This window comes from Lucilia sericata, unplaced genomic scaffold (assembly GCF_015586225.1).
Source record: "Lucilia sericata isolate MDLA Ls3-8-SP2 unplaced genomic scaffold, ASM1558622v1 Contig000317F_arrow, whole genome shotgun sequence".
Taxonomy (NCBI): domain Eukaryota; kingdom Metazoa; phylum Arthropoda; class Insecta; order Diptera; family Calliphoridae; genus Lucilia; species Lucilia sericata.
In genome coordinates this window covers 203,116-216,163 of record NW_023994341.1, presented here as the reverse complement: position 1 = coordinate 216,163, position 13,048 = coordinate 203,116, and the positions used below count along the sequence as shown (strand labels likewise).

Below are 13,048 nucleotides of genomic sequence, written 5' to 3'. Positions count from 1 at the left end.
TAGTAAAATCTGTAGTATTTTGCTTAACAAGAGACGGTATTTAAACAATGATACTTTTGCAGAGCTTTAAATACAATACAGAGTAAAGACTGTTTTTTAGTTATGGCAACAAAACAAAATACTTGTATAGAATTAAATATTTAAAAATAAAACAATAGAGCTGTAATTAAGGGGGTGGGGGGATGTGTTGAAAAGATTTAAATAGCAACAGACAAATAAATGCGGTCATGAACGTTTTAGTTTAGCTAGTGTGTTAAAGGAAAATTAACATTTTGGGGTTAAAACATATTAAAAGGCAGTCAATTTTCAAGAAATCTTATGGATTTTTTAAAAATTTTAACAGACATTTTTCAATTTTCTTAAATTCTTTTAAATAAAAAAGTTTTTCAACCTAACCTCAGTTCTAACTTTTTAAATAAAGCATTTTAAACAAAAATTTTAAAGGCGTTTAAGTCGTTATATTTTTGGTAATCAACCACTGTTTTTAGTTTTCTTAAATTCCTTAAAATAAAAAGTTTTTCAACCTAACCTCAATTCTAACTTTTTAAATAAAGCATTTTAAACAAAAATTTTAAAGGCGTTTAAAACGTTATATTTTTAGTAATCAACCACAGTTTTTAAATTTATTAAATTCCTTTTAATAAAAAAGTTTTCAACCTAACCTCAATTCTAACTTTTTAAATAAAGCCTTTATTGGAAAAATTTAAATGGCATTATATTCGGTATAATTTTTAAAACTAACGACAGTTTTCATTTTTCTTAAATTCCTTTAAATAAAAAAATTTTTCAACCTAACCTCAAATCTAACTTTTTTAAATAAACACTTTATTGGAAAAATTTAAACGGCATTATTTTCGGTATAATTTTTCAAACAAACGACAGTTTTCATTTTTCTTAAAATCCTTTAAATAAAAAAGTTTTTTAACCTAACCTCAATTCTAACTTTTTAAATAAAGCCTTTATTAGAAAAATTTAAACGGCATATTATACAGGATAATTTTTAAAACCAACGACAGTTTTAATTTTTCTTAAATTCCTTTAAATAAAAAAGTTTTTCAACCTAACCTTAATTTTAACTTTTTAAATAAAGCATTTTAAACAAAAATTTTAAAGGCGTTTAAATTGTTATATTTTTGGTAATCAACCACAGTTTTTAGTTTTCTTAAATTCCTTTAAATAAAAAAGTTTTTCAACCTAACCTCAAATCTAACTTTTTAAATAAAGCCTTTATTGGAAAAATTTAAATGGCATTATATTCGGTATAATTTTTAAAACCAACGACAGTTTTCGTTTTTCTTAAATTCCTTTCAATAAAAAAGTTTTTCAACCTAACCTCAATGCTAACTTTTTAAATAATCATATTAAGGAACAAATTTTAAAGACATTTTATTACTTATATTTTAAGCAAAAAACTACAGTTGAGTTTTTCACTATATGATAAATTTTAAAAGGAAAATTTCAATTTAAATTGGAATTTTATAAAATTTTCATTTATTCATTTATTTCAAAAAGCTGATCTCTAATTAAAAGACACGTTTTTGTGACTTTTTTTTTGCAAATATTTTTGTTTTCTTATCTCAGGAAATCTTTTTTCATTGATAAATTTAAATGCAGACTTGGGGGAGACAAGATAGTTTTAAAATTTACAATAAAACAACTACAACAACAAAATGATTAGTTACATTTACAAGAAATACATATAGATCTCTTTTTATAAATTATTTAACTAAATCAGTTTTGTTGATTTTGCAGTTTGCTGCAGTTAGTTACAGATTTATACATCTTATTGTAGATCAAGTGTAGGCGTAATTGCAATAATAAACTAGAAAAAAACAACAACAACAAAACATGAAAAGACAATGGAAAAAAAAGACGACCAGGCATTTCTTCAATCAAAAATTATTTAGTTTAGCGGAGCAAGTGCAAAATAATTTACACGAAAAACAAACTAGCAGATGGCACGAAAAAAAATAACTTAAAATTATATTTGTTTTTATAGAACAACAACAAAATTGTCCTTGTTGTAGTGATTTGGTCATAAATCTGTTAGAAAGCAAAACAAAAAAAAAACACAAAAAACTCAACTGTCAGTCTTGATTAAACTCAAAGCCAGAGCTGGTTATGTCTCTGGCTTCTTCTGTTTTTTTAAACTAGAGGTGTATAAAAATTTTTTAATAAAACTAATGAAATTTTGTTGTAATAATTTACAAAAAAAAAAAAAAATTTTTTTCAAACTGTAATTAATTTGTAGAAATTTTTTAATTTTGTTCTACTAAAACAACAAATGATTTATGGTTTTTATCACAAATTCTTAACGAAATGAAAGGATGTTGCAAAAGACAACAACAATTATTCAAATTAATGAATTACACCAATTAATTTAAAAAAATTCTTTAAATTTTTAAATATATTTTTAAAAAATACTAAATAATTTACATATCTTATGCCTCAGCTTAAATAAATAATTAAATTTTTTGTTAAATTCCTTTTATTAAAAATTTTTTTCAACCTAACCTCAAACTTAATTTCTAAACTATTATACCTATTGACAAAATTTTCACAGCTTTTTACTACTCATTTCCATAGCAATCATTGGCAGTTTAAATTTCCCTGAAATTCCTTTAAATAAAAAAAATATTCAACCTAACCTCAATTCTAACTTATTAAATAACACACCTATTCCAAACATTTAAACACCGATTTAAAACTTTTTTAAAAACCTACAAACGACAGTTTAAAATTTTTTAAACAATAAAAAGCAAATCTCTTCTTTTTATTTTCTTGCTTAATATTTTATTTACCTATTAAAATTCTTTATCCTTGCCTTATTAACCTGTTTTTATGACCGATTATCGTTTAAGTGTTAACCACTCTTACGTTGAAATAAAAATGTTATAGAGGATTTTTGATTTAACAACTTTATAAGATATAAACTCGTGACATAAATGTCATTAATACAGCAATAAATAACTTTTTACCGAGATTTAAAATTGACAATAAAAGGAACTACAGCAAAAAGCAATAAATCAGGATAGAAAGGAGAAAAAGAGAGAAATATTACGCAAAATTATATTAAACCTTAGGAGACTAGACTACACTATAGACTGGACTATAGACTAGACTATGACTAGACTATAGACTAAACTATGACTAGACTATAGACTAGACTAGACTATAGACTAGACTATATACTGGACTATAAACTAGACAATAGACTAGACTGAAGACTAGACTATAGACTAGACTATAGACTAGACAATAGACTAGACTATAGACTAGACAATAGACTAGACTATCGACTAAGACTATAGGCTAGACTATAGACTAGACTATAGACTAGACTATAGACTAGACTATAGACTAGACTATAGACTAGACTATAGACTAGACTATAGACTAGACTATAGACTAGACTATAGACTAGACTATAGACTAGACTATAGACTAGACTATAGACTAGACTATAACTAGACTATAGACTAGACTATAGACTAGACTATAGACTAGACATAGACTAGACTATAGACTAGACTATAGACTAGACTATAGACTAGACTATAGACTAGACTATAGACTAGACTATAGACTAGACTATAGACTAGACTATAGACTAGACTATAGACTAGACTATAGACTAGACTATAGACTAGACTATAGACTAGACTATAGACTAGACTATAGACTAGACTATAGACTAGACTATAGACTAGACTATAGAATAGACTAGGACTATAGACTAGACTATAGACTAATAGACTAGACTATAGACTAGACTATAGACTAGACTATAGACTAGACTATAGACTAGACTATAGACTAGACTATAGACTATAGACTAGACTATAGACTAGACTATAGACTAGACTATAGACTAGACTATATGACTAGACTATAGACTAGACTATAGAACTAGACTATAGACTAGACTATAGACTAGACTATAGACTAGACTATAGACTAGACTATAGACTAGACTATAGACTAGACTATAGACTAGACCTATAGACTAGACTATAGACTAGACTATAGACTAGACTATAGACTAGACTATAGACTAGACTATAGACTAGACTATAGACTAGACTATAGACTAGACTATAGACTAGACTATAGACTAGACTATAGACTAGACTATAGACTAGACTATAGACTAGACTATAGACTAGGACTATAGACTAGACTATAGACTAGACTATAGACTGGACTATAGACTAGACTATAGACTAGACTATAGACTAGACTATAGACTAGACTATAGACTAGACTATAGACTAGACTATAGACTAGACTATAGACTAGACTATAGACTAGACTATAGACTAGACTATAGACTAGACTATAGACTAGACTATAGACTAGACTATAGACTAGACTATAGACTAGACTATAGACTAGACTATAGACTAGACTATAGACTAGACTATAGACTAGACTATAGACTAGACTATAGACTAGACTATAGACTAGACTATATACTAGACTATAGACTAGACTATAGACTAGACTATAGACTAGACTATAGACCATACCATAGACTATATACTAGACATGGTCGAAACTATCGACTATAGACCTGTAAAGTCCAGACTATAAAAGACTATAAACCAGTCTATAGGCCAGACTATAGAGTAAACTATATGACAATCTTTAGTCTACTGTAGACTATAGTCCACAATATAGATTAGAGTAGACTATAGCACAAACCATAGACTACAGTAGACTTTAGTCCAGACTATATACTAGACTATAGACTATTCTATAGTCTAAACTATAGACTAGAATAGATCTCGACTATAGACTAGATTATAGACTCGACTATAGACTAGACTATATACAAGACTGTAGATCAAGCTATATACTAGAGTAGACTTTAGTCGAAACTATCTACGAGAGAAGAATATAGTCTAGACTATAAGAGACTATAGCCCAGACCATAGATCGTAGTCTATAGGCCAGACTATAGAGTTGTATATAGTCCAGACTATAGACTAGAGTAGACTATATGACACACTATAATATACTGTAGACTATAGACTATAGACTAGAGTAGACTATAGTCCTGACTATAGGCTAGAATAGACTATAGACTAAACTATAGTCCAAACTATATACTGGACTAGAAACTTGACTATATTCCAGACTACTGACTAGACTATTGCCTAGACTATGCACTATTCGATAATCCAGACTGGTCTCTAGTTCAGACTAGTCTACAGCCAGGACTATAGTCCATGCTATAGACTTTATTGTTTGTTACTTTTTCCCTCCTTTTCTTCCAAATCTTTCACTTCTTGCCCAAGAGAGTCTTGCAGTCTTTGGGGGAAACAACCACTAGGTTTCCCCCAAAAAAAGTGTATTTGTAATAATAATTATGTTGTTATTAAAGTTAATAATGATGTTATTGTTTTCTTATCGTTGTTGGTATTTACTTTATGACTTTTTTTATGTTATTGAGCTGTTTATTTAAGTGTTGGTGATGTTATGTTTTCTTGCTTTGTGGGTGTTTGTGTGTGTGTCTTTTTTGGGTAGTTTTATGTTTTACTAAGTGTTTACAAATTGTGGCATTGTGGCACACTTTGTGGCAAAATTAGTAATAGAGATATAACAATAAGCAACAATAACTAATAGTCAAAGCAATTTAAGGAGTTGTAAGAAGACAGAGGTTAAAAGAGATATTATGAGGTTTGTAATTTGAGTAAGATTTTATTTTTAAGATTTTTTTTAATTATTTTTGGAAATTTATGAAATTAGAGCAAAATTCTTAATATAGTTGTATTGACATTTTTATTTTTACTATTTTTAAGATATTTTTCAACCTAACCTTAAATTTACTTTGGCTAATTTAAGGTTTAAAGAAAAAATTTAAAAGCTAGTGTTTTTATATTTTTAAAAGAAAATGAAGTTAGTTTTCATTTTTCCCAAATTCGTTTTAAATAAAAAATTTTTCAACCTAACCTCAAATATATTTTTGTTAATTTACAATATTTTTCAAAAATTTTAAAGGCAGGTATTTGTCTTTTTAAAAGAAATTAGAGACAGTTTTTTGTTTTCAAAAATTTCAATTATTACGGATTTTTTTCAAACTAACCTCAAAGTTAACTTTTGATTTAAAAGGTTTTATAGAAAATTTTAAATGCGGTTGTTTTTAGCTTTTTAAAAGCAGACGACGACAGTTTTCAATTTTCCGAAATTTTAAATTTTTAACTTGTTTTTTTCTATTCCTTGTCCACGGTAATTTGTGTTTGTGTTTCTTTAAGTTATATTTTAGTTTAATGTCTTTTGGTGGTAACCCCGCGCTATTAAAATTAGAGCATTCTTATGCTTGTTTATGTATTTAAAGCAAAAAAAGAATAAAGAAAGAAAAAAAAACTAAAATTATGAAGTCAGTCTATAAAAGAAATCTCAAAACTTAAGGACCCACCAAAAAAAAGGGGGCAAACTTTTAGCCGGCTGGTTTTTTCTCTTTTAACAGTGTTAAAGACAATCATGGCGTTTGTTGTTTTCTTTTTTTGCCCACAAAACTGCAAGTTTGCATTCGAAGCACGTTTTAGCAATTTCTCATAAAACAAACGACCATTATATCGCTTACAACATGCAACAAAAACTAGAAGCCATGAAAAGGAGTGCAAAAACTCAACACCAACAACAACACAAAGCGTGTAAAATACCAAAAGTATTGCCGTGTGAAATGTCTTGTTCTTAACATGTATGTTTGTTTTACACATACATACATGTGTTTTACAAAGAGGGAGTAATAATATTCACCTCCTGAAGAAGAGTCTCTGACAGCAACACGTACTTGGGGTTTGTCATGTTTTTTCTTGTTCTTGCTTCTAGTGTTTTCAAAACTCAACTACATTTTAACACTTTATTTTTTTTTTTGAAGATTTTTCTTTTGTTATAGAATTTGTAGAGCATTTCATCATAGTATAACTTTGCCACTAAATAGAGCTTATTTTATATAAATTTGTCTTTATAATAATGTTGATGGTTACAACAACATACACACACTCACTCACACTTACTTCTACAACTACCCTATGATATGTGTCTTTCAAACTGGTGAAAAAAATTATGTTTAAGATACTTTGAGACATCATTATGTCTTTATCGTAAATATCATGCTGACAAAGTGATAATTTCCGTTAAATTTGATTTATTTGCCAGAAAAATATATACAAAATTTTGAAATTTTAAATTTTTTTTACATATTTTAGTTTAGTATTTTCCCAGCTTCCCTGAGAAGTTTAAATTCTTTCTTAATTTCCATTAATAAAAATTTTTTTCAACCTAACCTCAAATTTAATTTCTTTAATATTGCTTTTAATCTAAAAATTTTAACAGATTCGTAATCCTTATATTCACCGCAACAATTGACAGTTTTAGTTTTTTTGATATATGAATTTTTGAAAAATTTTTTCAACCTAACCTCAAATTTAATTTCTTTAATATTGCTTTTAATCCAAAAATTTTAACAGCTTTGTGATCTATATTATGACCGCAACAATTGACAGTTTTTGTTTTTTTGATATATGAATTTTTGAAAAATTTTTTCAACCTAACCTCAAATTTAACTTTTTAAATATTGAACTGTTTTCAAAAATTTCAATGGCGTTATGAAGATTATTTTAAGGCAAATAATTGACAGTTAAATTTTTTCTCAAATTCTTAATAGAAAAAAAGTTTTTCAAACTAACCTCAAACTTAACTTTTAAAGTGGCTGATTTTAAAGAAAATTTTTGATGAGAAACGATTTCAACAATTGATAGCTTTCAATGACAGCTGAAATTTTTCCTTAAATCTTAACAGAAAAAAAGTTTTTCAATCTAACTTCAAACTTAACTTTTAAATTTGAAGATTTTAAAGAAAAATTGTAATGACAAACTGTTTAAAAAATGAATAGCTATCAATGACAGTTGAAATTTTTCCTTAAATCTTAACAGAAAAAAAGTTTTTCAAACTAACCTCAATTCTAACTTTTACAATTTACTAAATTTTAGAAAAATTTAAATGTTATACCATTTTTTACATTTTTTTAAACAACTTACAGTTTGAGTTTTCATAAAATTTGTTACAGTTTAAATTTTATGTCAAATATTTTATTAAAATACATTTTAAATCTTAATAAAAACACCTTTAGTTCCCTAATTTACTATTATTACATTTTAATTCTGTTTCAAGTACCTGACTAACTGTTTGAATGCGTGCTAACTATTCATACCTTATTAACTTCCTTGTCTGTCATGTCTTTAGAACATCAACTAGTTCGCCAAACCAACCAACCACCATCTCCATTAACTTTACATGTCAACGGTTGGGAAAAACAACACAGATTTCAAATGTCACGTTGTTAATACTTTTTTCATATTATGTATTTATAGCAAAAAAACAGGAAAAGTTAACAGGAATTTTTGGGACAATATGGAAATATGGCAAATTGTGTGACTTTAGAAAAGTGTGCAACATTTAAGTGTCATTACACCTAATTTTTCGGCTATTTATCAACATTAGTTGGGCAGAGCAAATGGTAAAAGGAACCCGCCCAATAAGAGCAAATATGACTAACTAACAAATATTTTTGGAAATACAAAAAACTAAAAGAAATTTTCAACTTACCTTACCATTTTCCAAAAAGTACTTTCTCTGGGAAAAAGTTTCTTTCTTTCTGCAAATAAATAAAAAACAAAAAAATTCATTTTAGGACCTTTTTTACTTAAACTTGTAAAGAAAAATTGTTGCTAATAGTAGTCGAGTTTTATCAGTCTCCTCTTGTTTAAATTTATACTTTTCCCCATTTCTAAAAAAATCACATTTTATATGATTTGTTTAATTACATTGTATAAATGAGATTTAGTTACAGTTAATTAACTTAAATTATATTTAGATTGATATATTTATTTATTTAGTTTATTTAAACCTAAACTTTTTATTATAAATATTAGGGGAAGTCCCCTAAATGTAATTTCTTTATTCACAAAAAATCATGTTATTAATTTATTTCTATTTTTTCTTTTTCATTGCAGGTATGTCTAAGAAACAAAACCAAAGTTCTTATTAAAAAAAATAAGTTTTCTTTAAATTACTGTAAGTATTTTAATTAAAAATGCCCAAGGATCAAAGCTTTTTGGATAAATCTGAATACAATTTTAAAAGGTTTATAGAAAAAGATCAAAACAGAAGAAGAAAAGAACTATAACAGAACTTGAACAGGAACAGAACTAGTCAGAACAGAACTAGAACTAGAACAGATCTAGAACAGAACTAGAACAGAACTAGAACAGAACTAGAACAGAACTAGAACAGAACTAGAACAGAACTAGAACAGAACTAGAACAGAACTAGAACAGATCTAGAACAGAACTAGAACAGAACTAGAACAGAACTAGAACAGAACTAGAGCAGAACTAGAACAGAACTAGAACAGAACTAGAACAGAACTAGAACAGAACTAGAACAGAACTAGAACAGAACTAGAACAGAACTAGAACAAACTAGAACAGAACTAGAACAGAACTAGAACAGAACTAGAACAGAACTAGAACAGAACTAGAACAGAACTAGAACAGAACTAGAACAGAACTAGAACAGAACTAGAACAGAAGTAGAACAGAACTAGAACAGAACTAGAACAGAACTAGAACAGAACTAGAACAGAACTAGAACAGAACTAGAACAGAACTAGAACAGAACTAGAACAGAACTAGAACAGAACTAGAACAGAACTAGAACAGAACTAGAACAGAACTAGAACAGAACTAGAACAGAACTAGAACAGAACTAGAACAGAACTAGAACAGAACTAGAACAGAACTAGAACAGAACTAGAACAGAACTAGAACAGATCTAGAACAGAACTAGAACAGAACTAGAACAGAACTAGAACAGAACTAGAACAGAACTAGAACAGAACTAGAAAGAACTAGAACAGAACTAGAACAGAACTAGAACAGAACTAGAACAGAACTAGAACAGATCTAGAACAGAACTAGAACAGAACTAGAACAGAACTAGAACAGAACTAGAAACAGAACTAGAACAGAACTAGAACAGAACTAGAACAGAACTAGAACAGAACTAGAACAGAACTAGAACAGAACTAGAACAGAACTAGAACAACTAGAACAGAACTAGAACAGAACTAGAACAGAACTAGAACAGAACTAGAACAGAACTAGAACAGAACTAGAACAGAACTAGAACAGAACTAGAACAGAACTAGAACAGAACTAGAACAGAACTAGAACAGAACTAGAACAGAACTAGAACAGAACTAGAACAGAACTAGAACAGAACTAGAACAGAACTAGAACAGAACGTAGAACAGAACTAGAACAGAACCTAGAACAGAAACTAGAACAGACAGAACTAGAACAGAACTAGACAGAACTAGAACAGAACTAGAACAGAACTAGAACAGAACTAGAACAGAACTAGAACAGAACTAGAACAGAACTAGAACAGAACTAGAACAGAACTAGAACAGAACTAGAACAGAACTAGAACCAGAACTAGAACAGAACTAGAACAGAACTAGAACAGAACTAGAACAGATCTAGAAACAGAACTAGAACAGGAACTAGAACAGAACTAGAACAGAAACTAGAACAGAACTAGACCAGAACTAGAACAGAACTAGAACAGAACTAGAACAGAACTAGAACAGAACTAGAACAGAACTAGAACAGAACTAGAACAGAACTAGAACAGAACTAGAACAGAACTAGAACAGAACTAGAACAGAACTAGAACAGAACTAGAACAGAACTAGAACAGAACTAGAACAGAACTAGAAGAACTAGAACAGAACTAGAACAGAATAGACAGAACAGAACAGAACTAGAACAGAACTAGAACAGAACTAGAACGAACTAGAACATGAACTAGAACAGAACTAGAACAGAAACTAGAACAGAACAGAACAGAACTAGAACAGAACTAGAACAGAACTAGAACAGAACTAGAACAGATACTAGAACAGAACTAGAACAGAACTAGAACAGAACTAGAACAGCACTAGAACAGAACTAGAACAGAACTAGAACAGAACTAGAACAGAACTAGAACAGAACTAGAACAGAACTAGAACAGAATAGAACAGAACTAGAACAGAACTAGAACAGAACAGCACAGAACTAGAACAGAACTAGAACAGAACTAGAACAGAACTAGAACAGAACTAGAACAGAACTAGAACAGAACTAGAACAGAACTAGAACAGACTAGAACAGAAACTAGAACAGAACTAGAACAGAACTAGAACAGAACTAGAACAGAACTAGAACAGAACTAGAACAGAACTAGAACAGAACTAGAACAGAACTAGAACAGAACTAGAACAGAACAGAACAGACAACTAGAACAGAACTAGAGACAGAACTAGAACAGAACTAGAACAGAACTAGAACAGAACTAGAACAGAACTAGAACAGAAACTAACAGAACTAGAACAGAACTAGAACAGAACTAGAACAGAACTAGAACAGAACTAGAACAGAACTAGAACAGAACTAGAACAGAACTAGAACAGAACTAGAACAGAACTAGAACAGAACTAGAACAGAACTAGAACACTAGAACAGAACAGAACGAAGTAGAACAGAACTAGAACAGAACTAGAACAGAACTAGAACAGAACTAGAACAGAACAAACTAGAACAGAACTAGAACAGAACTAGAACAGAACTAGAACAGAACTAGAACAGAACTAGAACAGAACTAGAACAGACTAAAACAGAACTAGAACAGAACTAGAACAGAACTAGAACAGAACTAGACAGAACTAGAACCGAACTAGAACAGAACTAGAACAGAACTAGAACAGAACTAGAACAGAACTAGAACAGAACTAGAACAGAACTAGAACAGAACTAGAACAGAACTAGAACAGAACTAGAACAGAACTAGAACAGAACTAGAACAGAACTAGAACAGAACTAGAACAGAACTAGAACAGAACTAGAACAGAACTAGAACAGAACTAGAACAGAACTAGAACAGAACTAGAACAGAACTAGAACAGAACTAGAACAGAACTAGAACAGAACTAGAACAGAACTAGAACAGAACTAGAACAGAACTAGAACAGAACTAGAACAGAACTAGAACAGAACTAGAACAGAACTAGAACAGAACTAGAACAGAACTAGAACAGAACTAGAACAGAACTAGAACAGAACTAGAACAGAACTAGAACAGAACTAGAACAGAACTAGAACAGAACTAGAACAGAACTAGAACAGAACTAGAACAGAACTAGAACAGAACTAGAACAGAACTAGAACAGAAACTAGAACAGAACTAGAACAGAACTAGAAACAGAACTAGAACAGAACTAGAACAGAACTAGAACAGAACTAGAACAGAACTAGAACAGAACTAGAACAGAACTAGAACAGAACTAGAACAGAACTAGAACAGAACTAGAACAGAACTAGAACAGAACTAGAACAGAACTAGAACAGAACTCGAACAGAACAGAAACAGAACTAACAGACTAGAACAGAACTAGCACAGAACTAGAACAGAACTAGAACAGAATAGAACTAGAATAGAACTAGAAACTAGAAACTAGAACAGAAACTAGCAACAGAACTAGAACCAATAGCAACAGAACTAGAACAGAACTAGAACAGAACTAGAACAGAACTAGAACAGGAACAGAAACAGAACTAGAACAGAACTAGAACAGAACTAGAACAGAACTAGAACAGAACTAGAAACAGAACTAGGACAGAAACTAGAAATAGAACAGAACAGAACTAGAACCAGAACTAGAACAGAACTAGAACAGAACTAGAACAGAACTAGAACAAAAACGAACAGAACAGAACCGACTTAGAAACATAATAGAACAGAACTAGAAAAAGAACTAGAACAGAAATAGAGAACTAGAACAGAACTAGCACAGAACTAGAACAGAACTAGAACCGAACTCGAACAGGAACTAGAACAGAACTAGAACCAAACTAGAAACAGAACTAGACAGAAAACTAGAACAGAACTAGAACGAACCTAGAACAAGAACTGAGAACAGAACTAGAACAGAACT

The 13,048-nt window shown here is 29.7% G+C and overlaps 1 protein-coding gene across 13 annotated transcripts in view; it reads left to right on the top strand.

Moving 5' to 3' along the window:
• Positions 1–13,048, top strand: part of LOC119603612 (basement membrane-specific heparan sulfate proteoglycan core protein-like) — a 223,110-nt gene that overhangs the window by 63,279 nt on the left and 146,783 nt on the right. The gene's annotated exons all lie outside the window — the stretch shown is intronic.